Here is a 23,867-nt window from a genome sequence, read left to right as displayed (position 1 = left end):
TCATGGGTCTACAGCCTGCCTGCCTGCGTTTGGATTAGAACTCCACCAACAGCTCTCCTGGGTCTCTAGCTTGCTGACTCACCCTGGAGAGCTTAGAACTTGCCAGCCTCCATAATTGCATGAACCAATTCCTTACTACAAATCTCTTTATATATATTTAATAACATTGGTTCTGTTTCTCTGGAGAAACCTGACTAATGGAGCATGTATATTTATTATTGTTATTGTTGCTTTACTCTTATCAAGAAAAACATTTAACTATTATATTGCAGGCAGCATGCAAATCCCTACCCCTCAGAACTGTTGTTTAATTGAGCAAGATAAAAGATCATCACAGAAGACTACAGGGTGATCTTAGGCCTCTGAGGCTGTCTAGATGTGAAGACTGGCTAACTGGCTAATGCACTTGGGGAAACCTGTCAGTCAGCAAACATTCATGGAGTAGTTCCGTTCTTGGCACTCTCCAGTGAGGCTCACCAACCTCTGGTCTAATAGGAAAACAGAAGGCCTAAAACTTATTAAACCTAAGAGAAAGCTTTGATGGGTGCTATACAGCCTAAAATATCTCAGCATCATTCACGATATTTATACCTCATGGAGTGTTGAAAATAAATGCAAAAAGGGTTGAAAATAACAAGAAAGCCACCACCTCTTTGATGCACCTATTTCATACAAGGCAATTGGGATTAAGCCTCACAATAATGCTGTCCAGTTGGTAACACTCCCTACACTTTCTAGTGTTTTCACCTGTGCTCAACATCCAGCATGACCCACCATCAGACTTAGGATGTCTGTGTGTCCAGAAAGAATTTTACTGTTTCCCTGGTAGAAAAGGGAAGGCAGACTCCTTGAGTGAGGTCACATGGTTGGTGAATAGCAGAGCTGTGAGTCAAACTCTGATCTTTTTTTTTTAAAGCCCATGCACTTTAACAGACAAACAAGCTTGTTCCTCTCACGTGAGACTGAGGTGAAGTAGGAGATAACGTTCCACACAGGAAAATATCCTGGCTTTGGAGAAAGAACATACCTTAACAATTAAGAGGCCCAAAATTAGCCTGAATGGCATCAAAAGGAAAGCCTTAACTACTAAAAATTATCAGCAGTAATGACGATTGTTGAGAAACAAGTGGAATAGCTCAAACTGAGAAACAAGACAATTAGGGCATAGACCCAGGTAAGCCTGACTGTTCATCTCAGGATTTCCCAGACATCAGATATCCTGCACCATAGCTCCATTCCATCTGTATTATTAATATTTCCTTTTTAGCAGCTCAGTTTTTCACACAGTTTTGTTCTAAGCAATAATATATATGAAACAACAGATTTGACACACTGATTATTCATCACGTTAAAATAAACCCATAACAATTAATACCTTAAATATTTCTCTGTGTACTCCTTAACATCAGTCAGCTCACTTCTCAGCAGTTATACACGTTTCATACTTTCATAAACAGCTGTATCTCGAGTTTTAAGTTGAAAAATTCTACCTGGAAAAATGCTTTCACAGAAGAATAAAAAACCCAAGGACACTAGAAAAAATGAAGCCCCAAATCAAAGATTTGGTCATATTCACTCAACTCTGTTCAAAAGAGAGGCTAAACCAAGCAGTGTTAAACAAGCAGTGTTTATAATTATAAAATGTTATTATCACTGCATTAGGAAAGCCGTGTGCAGAAAGGTATTGACAGTTGGCATCTCCCTTTCAGCAGGTTAAGGGCACACATCGCAAGAGTACCCTGGGGCTGAAGAAATTGCAAGCGCTAGACATCAGATGACTTTGAGAAACCCTGTGGCCAATGTCCTCAACAGTTGTTTTTACTACAATGCAGAAGACTGTTTCCCAAGACTATATCTTACAATGTCCCTGGATTACAAATAATGGCATAATGACATTGGCTGATAATTCAGTGGCTGCTGATGTGGTGATTAAACTAATGAAATAACAGAACAAGCTCACATTTAGCAGCGTTTTGATACTAAAGACAATATCATGCTGAGAATCCAGTATACTTTCAGTATGGGTTTGTATTAATTTCTTTTCAAATAAACAGATCCTCAGCCCAAGGTCTTTCCTGTCAACTAGGTCATTTGGATTTAATTTGAAGGCAATGGAGGGCAATTAAAAATGTGCAGAGGGAATCTATAGAAAAAACTATCAGAAAATGTGTTTGGGGATGTTCTCTGAATACAGTCTAAAGGAGAATGGTCAAGGATAGGGTAGAGTATCATCTAGACTTCTCTCAGGACACTTAACAAGTCTGATGGCTCATAAACACAAATGTCTACAGGAGCCAGATAGGTATCATCATTGAGTGAACAGACAGGATGGGAGTCAGGAGGGAGGAGTGGAATCAGGGAAGAGTTCTTGAGCTTTTTAGAAGTGGCAGTTGCTACTCTGCTCTAGCTGATGGTTACATGGCCACATTTTGGCAGGCTATTTTAAGGCAAACCAGGGATCCATATTTTCTATGTGAAAATCCCTGTTTGGAAAGGTTATCATCAACTCCAAAAATTATTTTTAAATTATTTTAAATTGTTAACAACAACAACAAAACCCACTGACTAGGCCAATCAGATCAGCTCTTGAGCCAGGTAGACTATGACTGGAGTATACGGGTTTTGCCTCATATTATAAACACTTGAGTACAGCCTTGCTGCCCACTGAGACACTAAAGCATCACAGAAGGGGTACAATATACCTAATTCACTTTTATACCCTCATCACCTATAAAAACGCTTCACACACAATATATATGAAAAAAAAACGTGCTTAATAGTCAAAGGAATTAAGGAATTCCACAAAACAATATGACAAAATAGAGTGCTGTTAGCTTGGCCTTCAGTCCTGTCTAGGTCAACATTTGTGTCCATATTTATATAAGGACAACAGTGGTAACAGGATCACATTTTCAGATGAGAATATAGAAAGGTAGTAAAAATTATGTGGATTAATTTTGTTGAAGGATTATAGTATGCCAGTTCAAGAGTCTAATTCCAATTTTTCTCACCTAGAAGCTGGACCAGTGATTTAACCTCTATCTCTTAGGACTCAGTCCTTCTCCACCTTTGTGCATTGTTCCACACCAATTCCTTCACCTAGAATGCCCAGCCTTTCCCTAATGCTGAGCAAACCCCTGCTTATCCTCACGGCCCTGCTCTGATGGAGTCTACTCCTGGAAGCCTTCCTGGACCCATCAGGGGAAGTAACTTCCTCCACCCCTTGAACTCCCACTAAGGCATGTTTATATAAGTGATATTACTTCTATCACAAAATCAGTTTCTCTACTTTCCACAGGCCACTTGGGGATCTAGACTACACTTCATGTATCTTGATATACCTTGTGGGTAACACAGTTTCAGGAATAGAGTACACTGTCCATAAATGGGTGGTTTACAAAAAAAGATAAAATTCCCAATTTACATAGTGAAATACAAGCACTAAGAATGTACATGACAATTGTGTAGAAAACAGCACATATGTGAATAAATCCAAGATTCTAGAAACCTAGACTGCAGTCCTTTATACAACACCAGATGTTCATTCTTGTACAGATTTTACAGAAAGACTTTTGTGTTTTTTCAGGTTGTTAGTTGACATAGAGTAGAAGCAATGATCAGGTCCAGACTGAAAATTAGAGAAAGTAAATCCAATGCAAGTGAAACAGAGGAAGAAAACTCAAGAAGTACTTAACAAACTGTTCTAACACTTTGCAAAACTGAACAGCAAAAAAATCAAAGACTCAGTTTGCAGCATCAGGAGGTGATGAGATGCAGAATGTTTGTGTGAAGAGAAAACAAGGGGCAATGCTAAAAACAAAAAGGAACCTGGGTTTCTCCTTTGCAAACAGCCTTCCCTGGCTCTATTTGTTCCAACTATTAGGACTCTTTTTTTGTTGGCCGTGCCGTGGGGCTTGCGGGATCTTAGTTCCCCAACCAGGGATTGAATCCGGGGCTTCAGCAGTGAAAACACGGAGTCCTAACCACTGGACCACCAGGGAATTCCGGGCCTCTTTTTACATAACATGGCTCTTTAGTGGGCTGGAGTAGGATTAAAGAGTTGAAGGGGGTTGGGGGAAGACTGAACTGGCCTGTAGAATCTTAGGAGATTTTATTGATATCTGATGCCATAGTACTTTCAGAGCTTGGATAAAGGCACCCTACTGAGTTCCAAATGGAAATTTGGGGGCTTCCCTGGTGGCGCAATGGTTAAGAATCCGCCTGCCAATGCAGGGCACGCGGGTTCGAGCCCGGGTCCAGGCAGATTCCACATGCCACGGAGCAACTAACTACTGACCCTGCACTCTAGAGCCTGTGAGCCACAACCACTGAGCCCACGTGCCACAACTACTGAAGCCCGCGCGCCTAGAGCCCGTGCTCCACAACAAGAGAAGCCACCGCAATGAGAAGCCCGCGCACCGCAACGAAGAGTAGCCCCCGCTCACTGCAACTAGAGAAAGCCAGCGCACAGCAACGAAGACCCAATGCAGCCAATAAATAAATAAATAAATGTCCCTTTTTAAAAAATAAAAATGTAAATTTGGAGCAAGGTTTGTACAAGAAAAAGAAGGTAGCACCTCCCATAACACATTCCACTCCTCTCCTGGTTTTAGCCCTTAAAACAAGACTTGGCACATATAATGCAGTCAGTAAAGGATTCCACTAATTCAGAAATGAAAAATAATTTCCATATCATAAATAAATATATTTTCTCATTATATACCTTTCTCTCCTCTCTCTTTTCTCTCTCTTTTTCCACCCCTTTCTTCTCACATTTCTTCTTCATTTTCTAGACAACCTCCTGGGCTGAGTAGCTAGGTTGCCCATGTTGGTTCTCAAAAACACTGACAGATCCTTCCAGAATTCTCTCTTGAATTAGTTCCTGCTGCAGGGCAGTATATTAGAAATGGTATTTCTAGAAGGCATGGAGAAGTTAATGAGGAACCCAAGTTTCCTTGGGATTCCTCTCTGGAGACTGGAATAGAAACTGCTAAATAAGTAAGTTGTTGAACAGTGGAGGCCCCTGGCCCAGATGACTACATTTGGGATAATTTTAAGGTTTCCTTCAGAGAGTCATGAACTGAGAGCAGGAAGACTTCTACATCCTCTCACTGCCATGGCCACTCTGGTGCCCATGTCGAAGTCCCAGGTCCTTAGGAGAGATACGGGAGATTCCCAGTGGGTGTCCAATCTTTTGTACCTCTAGAGAAGCTCCTATATGAGCAAGACTCATGTTCTGAGGATGTCAGGGATCCATTCATGCCATCCCATGCAGAGGGGAGCACTGCTCTGTGACACTATGTGGACTGGAGTTCCCCTACTCCCCTGTCCTATATCTGTAGGGAGCCCTGGCAGGGTCTACCCAACCAGTTTTTTTTAAATGTATGAGCCCTCTGGAACCAGCTTGCTCTCTTCAACATAGGTTTTTGCCAAAGGAGATACCCTAAACATACGGTGCACCCCAGCTCCCTCTTCAGAGGCAGCCCGGAATAAATGGGAACACTTGGCTTTTGAGGGAGACACTCCTGGTTCTGCGCTATTGTCTGTTAACTGTGTGGGCCTCTGTTTGATCACCTTTAAAATGAGACTAATGGGGACTTCCCTGGTGGCACAGTGGTTGAGAATCCGCCTGCCAGTGCAGGGGACAAGGGTTCGAGCCCTGGTCCGGGAAGATCCCACATGCCGCGGAGCAACTAAGCCCGTGCGCCACAACTGCTGATCCTGCGCTCTAGAGCCCGCGAGCCACAACTACTGAGCCCGTGAGCCTAGAGCCCGTGCTCCGCAACAAGAGAAGCCACCCAATGAGAAGCCTGCGAACCGCAATGAAGAGTAGCCCCCGCTCACCGCAACTAGAGAAAGCCCGTGCGCAGCAACAAAGACCCAAGGCAGCCAAAAATAAAAATAAATAAATTTAAAAAAAGAAATGAGACTAATGGTATCTACCTCATGGGTTGTCATGAGGGTTAAATGAGTCAATTTATGTAAAGTGCTTACCCCACAGAAGTTGCTTGAAAATGAGAGCTTGCAATTTGCTCTAAAATTCTCTCTATATGAAACTAAATTAGCTGTTCTTACCTGTATCTAGTTTATCTAACACATATAAATAGGTATTTGCTTTCTCTCGTATTAAAAGACCAGAACTTTGAAACTATAATGCTGACTTCCATGTGCAGATATGTCACTGGGCTCTCACAACAAGGAAACGTCCCCTGGTCGTGTTGTTATGTTCTGAAAAATAATAGTCTCCCAGGCTTCCTTGGGGTCAACGATACTGGGTGCATCTGGAAGACTTGGTGCTGCCAACTCACAACTCCCCTCCACCTCACAGCTTGCAGGAGCTTCAGTGCTGGGGTCTTGGGAACGTTAATCATGTATGGGAGTGAGCTGGTCAACAGCTGAATACAAAGGGTTTGATGTTGCTATTTTGTTCCAGGATATACATTCTATCTTGTTTCTAGCAGTAAAAGACTGGAACAAACTGTATGATTGTATCTATGATTAAATAGCCACAGATGAGAATACCATGCAGCCATTAACTAGAGTGAGGTACATCCTTCGCCAAAACATAGTAGTTACAAAATAAGGTGTGGAACACTGTATATGACACTACTATGCGTGGGGTAAATGGAAGAGATACACACAAACACACACAAACCTCTATACGTACCAATAAATATATATAGGTGTATAGGCATATATATTATGTATCGACTGTGAAAAGATACAAAGAAACTAAATATCTGTTGCTTTTAGAAAAGAAACTGGGGCCTAAAAGACAAATATTAAAGGAAGATATTCTTTTCACTGGATACACATCGCTAATGTTTGAGGTTATATTTTTACCATATGCCCGTACTATCAGAGACAGAGATACAAATGATGATAGTGAGAGAGACAGAGAGAGAGAGACACGCTCACAGAGAGCGCCTGCTCTTGGAGCAGAAAAGAGAAGCGCTCTGCTGATACTCTCTCCCTCCTCCCCTGGTCCTCCTCCATCTTCACTCTACTGTTGGCGGCTCATGGTACACAATGGATGCTCAGTAGATGTGTCTGCTGCTGCTCTTCTGTCTTTGAAAAAGTGTGACTATCCCAAGGCAGCAGGTAGAATAAGGCAGGGGGCCAGTTCGCCGCGGAAGGGTAAAAATCTTGTACTTTGGCAGCTGATCTGTTTTAGGATATTTAAACCTATGTGTCTATTTCTCTCACGGCTCAAAAAGGCTTTTAAAAGATAAAGCCGGTCTCAGCCTTGCTAAGCAGAGCCAAGAGGGAAATTTCGACCTGTTGCTCTCGGCTCGTGGGGAGCCAGCAGCATAGCGCCCCCTGCCTGCCGGTGCGGTGCGCGGCGCCTCCGCCAGAGAAGAGGGTAGAGCCGCCAGAGGAAACGCTGTCAGCCAGAATCAGTTTTATGAGAACAGCTCGTGAGCAAATTGCCTCCATGACTCAGAGAGCATAACCCTAGGGCGGGATCAAGGCTTCCCGAAGTAGATGCTGCCCCGCTCCCACCCCACGCACTGCGAACCCTGCGAAGATTCCCCAGGCGAAAGGGTGACCAGGGAAAAGCCGGCCAAGTGGCAAGTCTCAGCCTAGGATGTCACGGGGGCCCTGCACTCATCTGGCAGGAAGGGCAATCACACGCGGAGGAGACAGCATAGCCATTCTCCCGTCGTACACCCATGTCTCCTCACCCCACTCCCTGTCACTTGAGGCGCCCTGAGAGAGATGGTGGGCTGGGGTCAGTGAGCTGTGCAGATTCGGGGAAGAAGTCTAACGAGGGGGAAGCACCACAAAAGGCGGTCCAATTAAGGCGCTGGGGCGCTGAGATCCTCAGACGGCCCACGGAGGACCCGGTGACCTGGGAGTCCAGCCCTCCAGATCAACCTGCTGATTCCGCACACAGGCCACTCGGATGTGCCAGGACCAGATCCTCGACCTGTAAGGACAGTCAGAGGGCTAGGACCCCAGAGATACCACTTGGTGGTGAGTTTTCAGAGGCGGAAAACTCATTCATTCCGGCACCTGGTAGGTATGGCGCTGCACGTCATTTACCCTTTGCAAGCTCTGGCGAAGGAAGGTATTGAGGGACTTGCAGACCCTAGAGACCCTTCCCCTGTGCTGCGTCATCACGTGGTGGTACTGACTGGACCCACGCGGGATCCTGGACCTGGGGTAGTCATGATGACGCTGTGGCAGTCCTGGGCCTGGGAGAAAAACAGTCTGATCTAGCAGCAGAAACTGGAGGAGGGTCCACGTCATAACCGTGTTTTCTGTGAAAGGCACGCAGTGAGAATGTCTCTTCCCCGAGACGCAGTATCTTCCCCCCTCCTAGTCAGGAAATGTAGTACTGCAAGTTCTCGCCACTCTGTTGGAATTTTCTGACACTCCCTCTTCTGCACCAGTTTCGGACACTCACTTGGCCACACCCTCTTCTACTTGACGCATCTCCTTCTTTTTCTTCTCTAGGGCTTCCCCTTCCTTTATTCCCCATCCCTCTGCACTGGCCCAGCACATTCCTAATCACAGTGCTGGGGTCTAGATTTCTTCAAGGAACTGAGGTAGAGGGAGCTGTCACACAAGAAGAGGCCACATCTCACCTCCTTCTAAACGTGGTGCAGAGATCCCATCTTATCCCAAAGGATCTATGATCCTCACCTAATCGCTCCTCAGTAATTGCCATAACTTACATTTGTGAAGTGGTTTAGGGATTACAGAGCTTTTTTTTTTTTTTTCTTTTTTCTTCCCATCTGATCCTCACCACAACCTTATGAGTTAAGGCAAGCATTTTTACAATCCCATTTTATAAAGAGATAACTGACTCTCAGAAAGTTTCAGCGACCTGCCCGAAGTCAGACAGCTAAAAAGTGAGAGGGAGGCTAGAATAATGGTGAGCCCTTCAAATTCAATAAAAACAAAGTTCTCCACCATTAGAAACCTGCCTCATGCTGCAAACTAAGAAAGCCTCCCCAGCCTCCTCTTCCTCTCATGCTCACTTTGCCTTATTTATAACTACCTCACTCAGCCCCTTACCCACTCTTCTGCCCAGGACCACAGAAGGGTCGCCACAGCTATTGCTACCCCTCCAGTGAGAATCCTCACTCCCACAGTCTTGATCTCATGTGCCCAGCCCCCTTTAATAGGCCCTGGGGCTGAGGATCTCGCAGAGTTAGAGTTGAGGATTCTGTGGCTGGAGAAGTGTTGAGGGTCTTTCCCTCCCAAGGTGTATTGTTCTATTGCCCAGGGAGGGAGGGACTGCATGTGGTGGGGCTGAGTAAGGAGTACTGTCCCATTATCTTCCAGGGATGAAAGTTGAGACTTTCAGTCTTGACACTCAAATAGGACCTCAAGCAATGTGTGACGAGACTGCATAGCAGGAGCCCAGTGGTCCTTGGGGAAATCAGACCCCGGCATGGCCTGGAGGGTGAAAAGAAGCAAATAGAAGGCAGCCCCAACTCCCGGACTCCCCAGATAATTGTCTCCTCTCCTTGAGCCTCTTTTTTTGCCACAGGTTGTAAGGGGAAGGAATCCAATTGTTCCATTTCATCTGGAAGAGCAGTGGTAAGGAAGAAGAGAGTCTAACTAGAAAGCGTAAATCCTTTCACCAAATGCAACCCAGTCTGAGCAACAAGCCAGCCTCCACCCTGACTGTCCTCTCCCCTAAGTAGCCCTGGGGCTCTCTCATTTGAAGCCAGGAAATCAAAGGGCCTGGGGAAGAGAATATTCATAGGTTCCCAGTGAAGAAGGGTCCCTCAGAGTCAGCTGGAAGGAAGGGAAGAGGACCTGAGGACGGAAGGCAGGAAGAACAGGAGCTGAGATCTGAGGAAAAGAATTGGTGCTGACTGTGTAAGTAACGCTGCTCCTCTAATGCCCTCCCAGGTTCCATGAAGAAAAATCCTAACCCCCTAGTCCTCTCCTCCTTCCATCATGAGAGCCAGAACTTTGGTCTCAAGACTTTTTTGGTCACAGTCCACACTTGGGGACAGCTCTCTAAATGCCTCATCAACTTCATGCACTGCAGACTGGGTCACCCTCTTGCTCAGCCAAGTCTTTGCTTTTCTATTAGTTGGTTCTTTCAGCCTGACCACTCAGCCCTGATTGGCCTTCTTCCTCCTGGATTCAGGGCTTGCCCTGTGCTTCAGACCCTATTCTGATCTGCCACAGGCCCTTAGACAAGAATCATTACCCCTCATCTGGAAAATTGAAGTAAAAGATAGATACACGTTCACTTATGATGCATGGTCCATAGCACTTGCTAAGCAGATCTTTACCGAATGAAAGGGAGCCACCCCCTAGGCAAAAGGAGAGTGCCTGAGTCCCTGAACCCGGCATCTCAGCCATCTAGCCATTCACAGCATGGTGGGGTGATAACAGGGCTTCTCCTATCCATAGAGCTCTCCAGGGTCTCCCAGATCCCTATGCTGGCATCTACATGATCACTGCTAGAGAGTGCTTTCTCATATGTCTAAATGCCTTTGGGACCAATGTACTGCAATTGTGACCCCATTCAGCTTGTTCTTGTTTTGGAGGAGATGGAATATAAAAACAAACTACATGTTGACCCTTCTTAGTGTTGCAAAACTTTTTCTTCCCCAGGCCCTCTCCTTTAACTTTTCCTTTAGGTTATAATTCTCAGGCTTTCAATCTTCCCATCTCACTCTTGGCAATGCTGGTGAGCAGGATTAAGTCCATTCTTCTCTGGAGACAGTTAGTGTATGTTCCCATCACTTTCTCCTATACTGTAGCCTGACTCTCTGCTCTGCCAAGGCACCAGGGGCCCCATGCCAGATGGAGCTGCCATGGGAAAGGGAAAGGATCATGTAGGTCTTGCCTGTCTTGTGCCCTGTGGCTCCAGCTGCCAGTCTCTCCTACCCAAGAAGTCATCTCTGCTTCTTATTAGGGGCTCAGGGATCACTGAAGTCCTGCATTGTGTTAAAGAGACCCAGGGAATGCAGCTCATGCTTGCCAGCTGCTACTACACGGGAGTTTGTAGCCAAGGTGGCATGATTTGCCTATGTCTGTCCCAGGGAAGTGAAGGGATGAATATGTACCTCTAGGCAGAAAATAAAAACCAGAGTCGGGCTTCCCTGGTGGCGCAGTGGTTGAGAATCTGCCTGCTAATGCAGGGAACACGGGTTCGAGCCCTGGTCTGGGAGGATCCCACGTGCCGCGGAGCAACTAGGCCCGTGAGCCGCAATTACTGAGCCTGCGCGTCTGGAGCCTGTGCTCCGCAACGAGAGAGTCTGCGATAGTGAGAGGCCCGCGCACCGCGATGAAGAGTGGCCCCCGCTCGCCGCAACTACAGAAAGCCCTCGCACAGAAACGAAGACCCAACACAGCCAAAAATAAATAAATTAAAATAAATTAAAAAAAAAAAAAACCAGAGTCAAGGGAAAGAAACTAAACGTGTAAAAAGTTTTTCTAATGTCAGCCTTGAGAATGGTTGACTAACTTGCTGAAATCACTTCCAGGCCTCTCCTCCAGCCAAGCTGAACCATGGACAGCCACCTCCAGGTCTTATTCTGGCTCTGCCTGGAACATCCTTCCCCACGTGGTTTTCCAGGGTAATTATTTATCCTCCCAGATTCAGTGTGGTGTCATCTCCTGCAGGAAACCTTCCCTGTCCCCTGCCGCACCCTCACCAGACCTGCAGGTAGGCCCCCATCTTCCCCATTCACGTCTGTATTATTATTATCTGATTATTGGTATGTTTTCCCCCAGCCGTCCATCAGTTCCTGAAGGGCACAGTATGCAACACCAGTCTCTGATGTCTCTGCCTAGAATGTTATCTGTCATTTGGAAGGGACCCTATAAATGTTCACAGAATAACAAAATTGGGATCAATGGATCAAAGAACACAAACAATCCTTTCGGCTCTTGATATATTGCAAAACTGCCCTCCAAAACGTTAACACCTATTTATAATGCCATCTGCTGTGGAATATAAGTTTCACTGCAACCTTGCTATTTTAATGGGAGAAACTGTGTCCTAATGCTTTTTTTGGGGGTGGGGGGGGTGTATTTTTGGCTGTGCCACGCGGCGTGCGGGGATCTTAGCTCCCTGACCAGGGATCAGACCCGTGCCCCCTGCAGTGGAAGTGTGGAGTCTTAACCACTGGCCCACCAGGGAAGTCCCTATCCTAATGTTTTAACATGTATTTCTTTACTAGTGAGGTTAAATAGTTTCCCCAATTTTTATTTCACTAATCATAATCCTCTACTGTGAACTGTCTCTTTATATCTTAGTAATCATTTTCTGACAGCTTGCCAAGGCTACAGCCAAATTTCTTTCTCCCCTTAAGCAAGGAGCCACAGGCCCAACCTTGCAGTTGAATGAAGGACTTGTTTCCTAAGCTCTGTAGATCCATATCAACATGCCCCATAAGGGCAGCGTACAACCTAAGTTTGCTACAAGGCCCAACACAGGTAAGATTCTCCACGTTACAGACTTTATTTTCTTGGTGGGAGCTACAGATAAGAAATACAGTCTGACAGTTTTCAGCAGATGCCTAAAATTTATGGAAACGTGCAAGTCTGCAGAAAAAAAGATCTATCCCATCTATCCCTTGAAATTTGTCAAGTCTGTTCTCTAGAACTTCTTCCCTTAAACCTCTCGATGGAGAGGGAAAGCAGGAGTAGGCAGCATGTGGTTTTGCCAGAGCACAGGTCAAGGACATGCCCACACTGAAAACTTCTTAGCCAGCTTTGCAGTCAGCTGGTTAAGTTGTTGCGATATAAATTTGAAAGACAAAGTCTTTTTCTCCAAAAAGTGTGGCCTGAGAGATCCTATTCTATCCCTATACCTCTCCGGCATGAGGGAGGCCTCTCCCGTTTCCTCTGATAGATAGTTACGTAAAGCGCGTTGTCACCATGGTGACAATGGCTTTTCACAGTACATGCTAACTAGAGAGCATTAGGGAAAATTTCTGGGTACTGTCTCAAGCCACACAACGTGCTTGCCACACTCTCAGCCACCATTCAGGCTGTGAAGCCTGCTGCAGTGCACTTCAAAGTTCACATGTACAGCTAGTCCCCATTTTAGGCCAGAGCTCTTTATCCCTTGCTCTCTGAAGAAGCAGGGTTCTTTCAGTCTGAACTCTGGGTCCAGCCTTCACGGCTCAAGTAGAAACTACCCTCCTTAGGTCCATACAAAGTCAACTTGAGAGCTCATCTGTATTCTGTTTAGAGAACATTTCTAAACTAGTCTCTTCCTGGCCGACAATTCTAACCTTTTCCTGCCCTGAAAACATTCTCTTCTTGTTTAAAAGTTCACCAACTATAGAGCATCCAGAGAGCCAGCAACCATCTCTTTCAGGAACTCATCCAACTCACTCAAAAATTTTTTTGATCAGATGCTTATTAGGAATCTGCTCTGACTATATGCCTGACTTTGCCTAAGTGCTGAAGATATAGCCAGAACTACCCTTAGGCCCAAGAAAGGAGAGCCCCCTTCCCTGGGCCTCACATTTGAGGAAGCCCCACAAGTAACTAATGTAGACATATAAATAATAAATTTACTAACCAACAGATGTGCCTCTATTACTTGGGATCCAGTGCAACCTATCATCCTAAACTTCTGCTTTCGGACTGACATGGCTCTAATCCAGGGGAAACACTTTTCCACATCTCTTGCCCAAATCCTTAAAGGTGACTATGTCGAGTGACAAGACTCCTTATAGATTGTGCCTCTTCCAGGATAGGAGACAGGCACTGCTTCCAAATACAGGAAGGACTAGGCAGCAGAAGCATATAGCAAAAAAAAAGACAAATTTGTCAAATTCTTCCTCTCAGAGAGCATGACTGTAGTGCATTTTTATGTTATGATGTAACATGGTACAAAGCACCTATTTCTTTTTTCCCTTCATGTTCCAATGCACAGTTCTGAAGGTACTCAAAAATTAGCACAATATCCCCAATAGTTGTACTTAGCAGCTGAGGCACAGTTTGCAATAGACAACAATGTCTTTACTCTTAAATTTGTATATGTAGGCTTGGACAATATGTGTGAACTTGATACAAATTCTTTGCAACTATCTATGTATCTAGATAATGCTTTAAGAAATGGTAAAAATCACAATGTAAGTTATAGTACTTTATATAATAAAATAGTCCTTAACATTTAATGTGATCATGTTAATTTAACATATGCAACCCCATTACAGTGTGAGAACACGGTATATAAAACTACCAATTCATTTCCAAATCTAAGTATTGCTTTAAGAACTGTATTAACAATACCAGTTGCTATGGACTTAACAGAACAAAATATTTTCAAATTACATTAATTTTTAAAAACTAATAACTACAATGATTCAAGAAAGACTGGCTAATTTGACATCAATTGCTGTCCAAAGAACATAAATTATGTAGAAATCTGGACTGGAACAACACAGTGATTTTGCTGAAATGAGGGCCAAAAAAATTTTTCAGCTGTGCCTTTAGAAGGTCGATCTGTCTGCCCTGCTTCCTTTAAACAGAAGACGTCCCACACACCATCAATTCTCTGCTGCTTTCAACTCCAGTGATCTTGCCCAGACTTTGGAAGGAGAAATTGGAAGGGACATGATTATATGGAAGTTAGAGAGCTATTTCTGGTACAGAGGATTTGTGTGACTATAGAAAGGAGGCTTGAGGAGAAGCACGTTAGATTCCGAGGCTCTTCACATGTTTCTGGGTCACTGATGCTCTCAGCATTTGAGGTCAGTGAGCAGAGGCTGGAGATTTCAAGCATGGGTGGGTCATGCATTTTTTGCCCCCTCCCATCCCAGCGGCCTGTAGATTCCCCTTTAGCCTCCTCTGCTTTCAGCCATACTTTCAATGACCATTTCCTTTTCCTTTCCCAAGATCCTTACCAACCAGGACTGGAATCATCTTTAGTTTGAACCATATTGTATCAAGAGCTGGAGCAGAGCTAGAGAATGCTTCATAGAAAGAACATCAGGATCAGAAAAAGGAACAATCTTGATCATTTTCGAAAGCTCTGAATCCCCAGGAAGGAGCCAGAGAGGGCTCTAAGGAAACAGAAGATGAACAGAAGTGATTTCTGAATGAGCTGGAAATGAGGAAGAATGGAATAAGAACCATAGGACAGGAGGGAGAGCTGAGTTAGTTGGGGCGTGGTAACTAGAAACCAAATTCAGGATTGACTTAGGAAGGGACCTGGGAGCTGGGGAAAGTTAGGAAGAACCATGCCAACCACAGGGGGGCACTGAATCCCCATGGGCTAGCCTGGAGTGTGCAGGACCCACAAAGCAGAGAGGTCAGTCAAGGACAGCAAAGCCCTTCTCCCTTGCTCCCAGCAGGCAGCATCTCTCCCTCTACCTAACTCTTGGGTTCCTTACAGATGCAGAGGCATCTGTAGGAGAGAGACACACAGAGTCACCACCCATTTCACACACCACCTCCATGACAGATACATACACACACACGCTCTCTCCTATGTACACACAACTGTAATTTACTCCCTCTTCCGAAGATTACCCTGCTAACAGTGTTATCTTTTTAGGCAAATGTACTGAGAAGACCTGCCTTCCCTTCCATAACGAGCAACAGCAGCTATTGCCAGTCAAGGCTGTGAGTTCTTTGCCTTTTCCTCATGTTTATCTAGGAGCTGGTTGGTCCACTGACTCCAATTATGCTGTTTCTTTTCTTTAGTGTGGCATTTAAGCACTGCTTGCTGCCTGCCCTGTGCGTCGTTAGCCTCCCCATTCCTGGCCATCATGGAGCCACCTGCTGTTGATCAAAGAAGTTTGATGATTTCTGGAAATTATTGGTAATCATGAGACAAACCCTCCTTTTTGTTATAAAAGCAACTTGCCCCTTCTACTCAGGGAGCTAGCACTTTTTCCCCCATCTTCTCCCTTGTGCACAAGCTATCTATTTTTATATATATATAAATTTATTTATTTTATTTATTTTTGGCTGCGTGGGGTCTTCGTTGCTGCACTCGGGCTTTCTCTAGTTGTGGCGAGCAGGGGCTACTCTTTGTTGCGGTGTGCGGGCTTCTCATTGCGGTGGCTTCTTTTGTTGTGGAGCACGGGCTCTAGGCACACTGGCTTCGGTAGTTGCGGCACGCGGGCTCAGTAGTTGTGGCTCACCGGCTCTGAAGCGCAGGCTCAGTAGTTGTGGCGCACGGGTTTCGTTGCTCTGCGGAATGTGGGATCTTCCCAGACCAGGGCTCAAGCCTGTGTCCCCTGCATTGTCAGGCGGATTCTTAACCACTGCGCCACCAGGGAAGTCCTATGTTTTTAATTGAAGCATAGTTGATTTATAATATCATGTTAGGTTCAGATTCGTTTCCCTTATAGTTATTACAGAGTATTGAGTATAGTTCCCTGTGCTATACAGTAGGTCCTTGTTGGTTGCCTAAGAGTCTTGTGGAAGCAATTATTCATTTCTGTGGTATTGCTGTCCAAAAATATGGAAAGGGCCTGATAACACCCTCACATATATACACATAGCTGTAATTTACTCCCTCTTCGGAAGATTACCCCAATAACAGCTGTTGCCAGTCAAGGCTGCTGCTGGTTGGAGTTCTTTGCCTTTTCTTCATGTTCTACCACAGCTTAAAAATATCAGGGCTTTTAATGGTACTCTGTCTGTGCTCATACTAAGCTTGTATGTTCTTCCTGACACCAAGCTTTGCCTCATAAGATAGAATGGCAGGAGACCAAGGGAGAAGTGAATGATGATTCATCTTGGAAAAAATATTCTTGGATCAAAAGTAGAGGTTTCAGGGGGTGGGGTGGGCAAAATGGGTGCAGGGGGTCAAAAGGTACAAACTTCATTACGTATTCAATGAAATGAATAAGTAATGACAGCATGGTGACTATAGTTAATGCTGTATTGCATAATTGAAAGTTTCTAAGAGAGTAGATCTTAAAAGTCCTCATCACAGAAAAAAAAAAAAAAAGAGGAGAGGGTCTTTGGATGGCATGTGTTCCCAATCAGCCTTCTGAAAGACAACAAAGAGAAAATTTCAATTATGAAGAGACTAAAGCATTTATTCTGAGGGGCGCCTCAGGAAAAGAAGTGGACTGACCCCCTCAAAAGTAGTCAGAAATTCTCTGAGCAGCCCTGGGATTTTAAACATCCCTCTATCAATATCACTTACTGGGAGGAAGAGTACAAAATTCTAGACAAATGTGCAGTCCCCACTGCAGCAAGAAGAGGATCTTGTGAGGCTGGAAAAGACCTCAGAATGTCTGATTTAAGGGGCAAATATTTTAAATAACATTTTTAAAAATGTTTCTAATTAGAGAAGTAACACGTATTCAATAAAGAATTGTTAGGAAATTTGGAAAAGTTACAAATCTTAAAAAAAAAAAAAAAAACCTAGTCAGCTGTAATCTCACCAACCAAACACTCTCTGTATTTGCAAATTTCCAACCAGTATTTTTTTCTGATTATATTCAAAACTAAAATGTGTGATATGATACATATTATTTCATGTTCTGCTTTTTTATTTTATTTTTAATTTTTTTTTGGCTGCTTTGGGTCTTCGTTGCTGCTCGCGGACTTTCTCTAGCTGCAGTGAGCGGGGGTTACTCTTCGTTGCAGGGCGCAGGCTTCTTCTGTTGCGGAGCACAGGCTCTAGGCTTACGGGCTTCAGTAGTTGCGGCACGTGTCATGTTCTGCTTTTTTGCTCAGCAATATAAAAGGAATGTTTTTCCACTCCCATAAACTTTCTCCTAGGGAGGAATTTATGGCAGCTTAGTTCGCCATCCTACGTTGGTGCCATCACTTGTTTAACCTTTCTCCTATTGCTGAGTATTTCAGTTATTTTCCCTACTCAGGACAGCAGCCTGAGAGCTGATAACTGAAATGTGGCCCTCAGTGGTGGTGGCCTTTCCTCATGAGCTCTTTCAAGTGCTCATGATCACCAGGGTGGGGACTTGTTCTCCTTAAAGTCCTTGGTTTTTGTTTCAGTTTAGAGTGTTAACAACATACCTCAGTGCTGGTGAAACAAAAGGGATATCTGGGCCAGCCTCAATGGCTGTTGGTATTTCACAGATGAAACACTGAAAATTCAGGATGGATGGACCAAAGCAACCCCAGACTTACCATGTGCTTGCTTGACTTCACCTACTTACAGTTTCATTCTACTAAAACTTTTCTCGAGGTGAGCAAAAACCAAAATGAATGTACTGTTCCAGAATTTTTCTTTACCTATTTTATAAAAACGGTCATTTTTTTCCACTTTCTGCCAGATTTCAGAGATGACAGCACAGCTTGACTCAGTGAGTGGTGTCCCCCAGTGTAGAGATGTTGCAGCTCTCCCCCATCCCCCCACATAGGAAGGAAACACTCCTTGCACTATTTTTCTCCTATTGGTGAGGCTCTGCTCTAAGCCACTCACACCTGTCCCCTTTCACATAGTACGATCTTTACTGTCATAATAATTTTAAAGAAATTTTTTTAAAAATACAGTATTTAGAAACAAAACAAACAAAAAAAAGTTTTCCTTTAGGTTGATGACAGGGAGCAGGGGATGGTCACTCAGTTCCCTTGAATGAATCCGGCCAGCCCCGGCTGTGGTCCTAAGTTGGTGGAAAGATTGAGTAGCAATAGGAGACTGCTTATAGCTCTACAGCACATGGGACAAATCAGACAGAAGCCAGCCAACTAATACTGGACACAGATGGTGATTTGTGCGATTTGTTTAGGTATTTTTAAAAGGATGCCTCACTTCCCACTGAAGTGAATTGTTTTGACAAAGGGTTTTCACTTCACTTTGTCAAATTATAAACATATTGTTATTTTAAAATTTCATAAACATGTTTGTGTAAATCTTACTTTTAAACCTGTTTTCGAGAGAAATTTTTTAAAGCAGAAAATGTGTTTGTGTCTGAAATAAGTAATGTAACCATCTTGTTTGTTTTTGTGGAAGAACTGGTGAGGACCTGGGGTCAGGTTCCTGGCTGCCTGCAGTAACCCTCAATCCCTGGTGTGAGTTTTAGCACAAAAGCTTGGGCAGCCACACCATCTCTGAACATTGAGCACCGAGCACCAATATCCCTGCACTTCTAATGGAGAAGGTTGAATCAGGTTTCCTGCAGACCGTTACCACCAGTCTTTGAAGGGACTCCAGTCTCCTTGTGGAGAAAATCTTGCAGATGGAGGTCACTGATGGGCAGCAGTCACTAGGCAGCAGCAGCAGCTTGGCATGGAGACACTAATGGTTTCCAAGTTGGTATGTGTGTCTGTCCCTATTTTCCTACACTACACATTTGCTTGCTTAGCTAATTGACAGAAATAAATGTAAATGCTGCATTAATCAAGTGAGTGTGTATGTGTCATAAATATTTTCTCTCAGGATTGCCTATACTTTGAAATCCTGAACCTAGGGGCTTCACATTTAACCTTATTACTCAAAATAAAACACATATCCTTTCTTCTTGTAGTTCTTGGCCTGCTGAATTCTTGAAAGCCATAAGAGAGATGTATAGCCACCCATTCTGACTCAACTTGGTCGATCCAGTGAGACTTTATCACTGCAAGAGAATTTTCCTGGCCTTACCTTCCCTCCCCGGGACAACTGTCACTCTGAGCACAGAGTCATGTTTAAATTGCATTCCAGCAACACAGAAGTCGAACCAGTAGAAATGTACCATGCCTACTTGTTGAATACCTAACTTGCGTCCCAAATCTATTAACAGGACCTACTAACCTGAAAGGGTCCCAAATCTCTACTTTAAAATATGTATTTTAATTTTTTTCTATAACTCCCCCTTCCCATGCTGTAGAAAGTACAGTTTACAAATCTCAGTCAAATGCCAGAAACCTAAACATCTAAACATTAGAATGAGGTGCTAATTCAGTTGATATTGATACTGTCCTTAACCACAGGGGGGGAGAAAAATGATAATGCATCTCACTTGATTCCCAGAGAGCTAACTTAAAATATACTGAGATTCCAAAAATGAACATAAAACACAAGACACAGAATCAATAATCAAAGATAGAAGAAATATTCTTTGGCGGGAGGTAGGGATCTGGTTTTAGAAATAGGTAGACCTCATAGATTCCCACCACAGGCAGAAGCAACACAATACCATTGCCTTTAAAAAGAATGTCTAAAACATAACAAAAGAAAGACTCTCTGAAAGTTGCTAAGTAGGAAAAGCAGACCACTAACAGAGCAATACAGATAATAATAATCCATGGCATTCCACTGAAAAAATAAAAACTACCATGTGGACACCAAGAAACAAAGGATACTTTAGTTAACTATGTATTCTTATGTGAAGACAACAGAGAGTCATTCTTAGATTACTAACATTTATTTAACTGACATTTCTTTTTTTTTTTTAATTTATCTATTTTTGGCTGCGTTGGATCTTCCTTGCTGCATGCGGGCTTTCTCTAGTTGCGGTGAGCAGGGGCTGCTCTTCGTTGCGATGCATGGGCTTCTCACTGCGGTGGCTTTTCTTGTTGCGGAGCATGGGCTCTAGGTTTGCAGGCTCTAGAGCACAGGCTCAGTAGTTGTGGCACACGGGCTTAGTTGCTCCGCGGCATGCGGGATCTTCCCAAACCAGGGCTTGAACCCTTGTCCGCTGCATTGGCAGGCGGATTCTTAACCACTGCACCACCAGGGAAGCCCCTGACATTTCTTTCTGAGGGTCTTTGATGTGACAAACACTATTCTAAGTGCTGTGCGTATAGTGAGCAAAACAGATAGGTGCCTGCATTTTAGAAATTTTGTCCCCATGATGCCAAAAGCTCAACGGCTCTGTACGCTGGTGCCGAATCAAATCTTGGAGACAGAGTTTTGGGTGAAGTAGAAAAGGATAGCTTTATCACTTTGCCAGGCAAAGGGGGACACAGTGGGCTCCTGTCCTTGAAAACTATGTGTCCCAACCCGGGAGGATTGGAGGAGAAGTTTTATAGCAACGGTTCAAGGGCGGGGTCTCTGACAAGGTCAGGGGTGAGCAGGGCCTGTGCTCCCTTCATCTCGTCTCAGGTGGTCGGTCCCCTAATCTGGATGAGCTCCTCTGGTCCCTTTAATCTGGCTTCAGGTGGTTTCTTGGCTGCTCCTCCCTTGATTAGCAACTGTTCGAATCTGCCCTTTGGAACTGAGGGAACTCAGAACTGGAGGCTGGAGTCTTGCCTACAAGAAATAGGGGACAAAAAAGGCCTCCATGGGACTTCTCTGGTGGCGCAGCGGTTAAGAATCCGCCTGCCAATGCAGGGGACACGGGTTCAAGCCCTGGTCCGGGAAGATCCCACATGCCGCAGAGTAACTAAGCCCGTGTGCCACGACTACTGAGCCCGCAAGCCTAGGGCCCGTACTCCACAACAAGAGAAGCCACCGCAATGAGAAGCCCTCACACTGCAACAAAAAGTAGCCCCCACTCGCCACAACTAGAGAAAGCCCACGCGCAGCAACGAAGACCCAACACAGCCAAAAATAAATTTAAAAAAAAAAAAAAAAAAAAAGGCCTCAGTGCCCAGGAGCCCCACAGGGCATCGCTTGGTTTCACCCACATACCTTGGATATTTCTCAAACTAGTTCAGTGGGGTATATTTGAACTAAGAAGAGAAAGTCCTTCTGTTGCAGCAATTAAATACCCGCAGTGAGAGCCCACTTTCATTACCATCATAACCACAGACACTGCAAGGGGAAGAATGACCCTGCCTTTGGCATCAAGACTATTGCTTGGGACCTCCTATGTGGCCTGCATCAGTGAATCGGGTGAGGATAAATTATTTATCCAATCTGGGAAAGATAGAAGTCAAATATCATAAGAGGAAAAGGTAGTGCAGTCATCACCAGGTGGCTCTGCTGGCTTGATAAGTAAAATCAAAGATACAGAGGGCTATAACCAAGGAGAATTAGCTAAACTACCACATTCTATTTAATCACAGTTCATAAGAGCTCCCCTAACTTCTGTTGAAGTTACTTCAACAATATCACTTACCTCTAGAGGAAAGTAAGGGACTAATGGGAAGAGTTAATTGGTATTTACTTCAAAACAAAAGAGAAAGTGAAGGTCACTCCAGGTCCAAAAAAGATAGATAGATAGATAAGAAAAAAGGAGGAAAGGAGGGAGGAAGGGAGAGGAAGAAAAGGGGAAGGAAGGGAAAGGAAGGGGAGGAGAGGGGAGGGTAACAGGCTGGCTTTCTAAAGGCACAGCTGAAGCAACAGTTTGGAGGCAACATTCTGAAAGGATGGGGTACGGTCCTTCAGGATGCATTGTATTTATTGAACCAGAAACCTCTAAATGATACTGTGTCCCTAAAAGGAAGAATACACAGATCTGGTAATCAAGAAGTAGAAGCAGGAATGGCTTCACTTACCATCACTCCTACTGACCCACAGAAATTTCATGCTGCTTTCATCTCTGTAACTCTGGGCTCTGCAGGGTCGAAGGTCTAGGTCCCCAAAGAGGATGCACTCTTGCCAGGGGATATATCAAGAGTCTAACTGAACTGCAAGCTACAGCTGCTGCCACGACACTTTGGATTTCTTGGGTCTAGGGAGCAGCAGATGAGAAGAGGAGTTACCATACTATCAGGACTAAATAACCCTAATTAGCAGGAAGAGGTAGGGCTGTTTTTACACAATGGGAGTAGAGAAGAATTCATATGGAACCCAAGTGTTCTACTTGGGTGCTTCCCAGCATTCCCATGCTCCACTGTAGCTGTGAGTGTATATGTGCAGCAACGTCAGCCAGAGAAAGATATGACTATCAAGAGTTTGGACCACTCAGGAACAAGGGTTTGGGTCATAACACCAGACAAGCCAATAAGACATAATAGCTGAAGGCGAAGGGAAATGAGAATGGATAGTAAAGGAGGGAGAGGATGGGTGCCAGTTGCAGCCCTGAGATCAACTGCAGTAACAGTGACTATAATTTTCCCCACTAACCTCCATCTTCCAAGTTTCTCTTCCAAAACAGAGTCCCATACAAAGCTTGAAGGAATTGTCTCTTGAACCTATCTGGAGGACTAGATCTGTGTGGCTGTAGGGCAGCTGTGGAAATGAACTACTCAGATCTCCTGCTGTGGGGATCATAATTAACCGATGGCCCCAACTGCCACCCTCTGAATCTGCTACGCTTCCCGTGGGCTGTCTCAGACAATGACTGAGTGTAGCAGGGATACTAAGTCAGATCCATTTCTCAGGATGCAAGACTCCTCTGATGGCCACCTTAACATCCAGTAACCTAGCTGAAACTTTTAGAACTGTGCCTATCCAACCTGTTTTCCTTCCCTCCCTCTTTCACAGAGGTCAGACCTGCATCACAGTCTGACAGCTCCTCCTGCCTCTTCTGGCTTCCTCTCTCTTTCCCTCACAGGCATTCTCCCAATAAATCTCACATAAATCTAATTCCATCTTAATGTCTGCTTCTTTAAGAACGTAAACCAACATAGACCTGCCCACAAAACAGATTAAAACTGTAATCCATGATTTCAAAACAAGCTAAGAAAATAATACAAGACATGAAAGAACATGTATCAAAATTAGAAAAAATTCAGAAAAAAGGGTGACATATTCAGGAAAGTTACAAATAAAAGTGAAAATTGTTTAAAAGATAAAGACTAATCTAGAAGACACACAAATGCAAATAAACTCAACAAATAATGCCTTAAGAGAAGATTTTAAAAAGGAAAACAACAAAAAGAAATGAAGAAAGTGATAAAAAGGGTACTACTTGGGATCTTTGATGGTAGAATTTCTTTAACTTCCCAAGATATTATTCCAGTTGCTTCACATCTTCATTACTGAGACTTTCTCTAGATCTAATTATTAGCTCTTTCCATTGGTCATTATCCATCTCTAACCAACTTATCCAAACCTTCCTCAAAGAATCTTTCTTATTTTCCTTTACTTAATTGGGGGGGGGGGGTGGTATTTCTCTTTAATATTGTCT

The 23,867-nt window shown here is 44.1% G+C and overlaps 1 long non-coding RNA gene across 7 annotated transcripts in view; it reads right to left on the bottom strand.

Moving 5' to 3' along the window:
- The window catches only part of LOC309625504, a 76,539-nt gene that overhangs the window by 49,448 nt on the left and 3,224 nt on the right, over positions 1-23,867 (bottom strand). For all 7 annotated transcript variants that reach the window (XR_014242532.1, XR_014242533.1, XR_014242534.1 and 4 more), the window contains exon 3: positions 22,291-22,466. This is a non-coding gene — a long non-coding RNA (uncharacterized lncRNA). The remainder of the gene's footprint in view (positions 1-22,290; positions 22,467-23,867) is intronic.

Source organism: Balaenoptera borealis (assembly GCF_965194805.1).
Source record: "Balaenoptera borealis genome assembly, chromosome: 3".
NCBI lineage: Eukaryota > Metazoa > Chordata > Mammalia > Artiodactyla > Balaenopteridae > Balaenoptera > Balaenoptera borealis.
The sequence above is the reverse complement of the archived record's forward strand: the minus strand, read 5'-3'. Positions and strand labels throughout refer to the sequence as shown.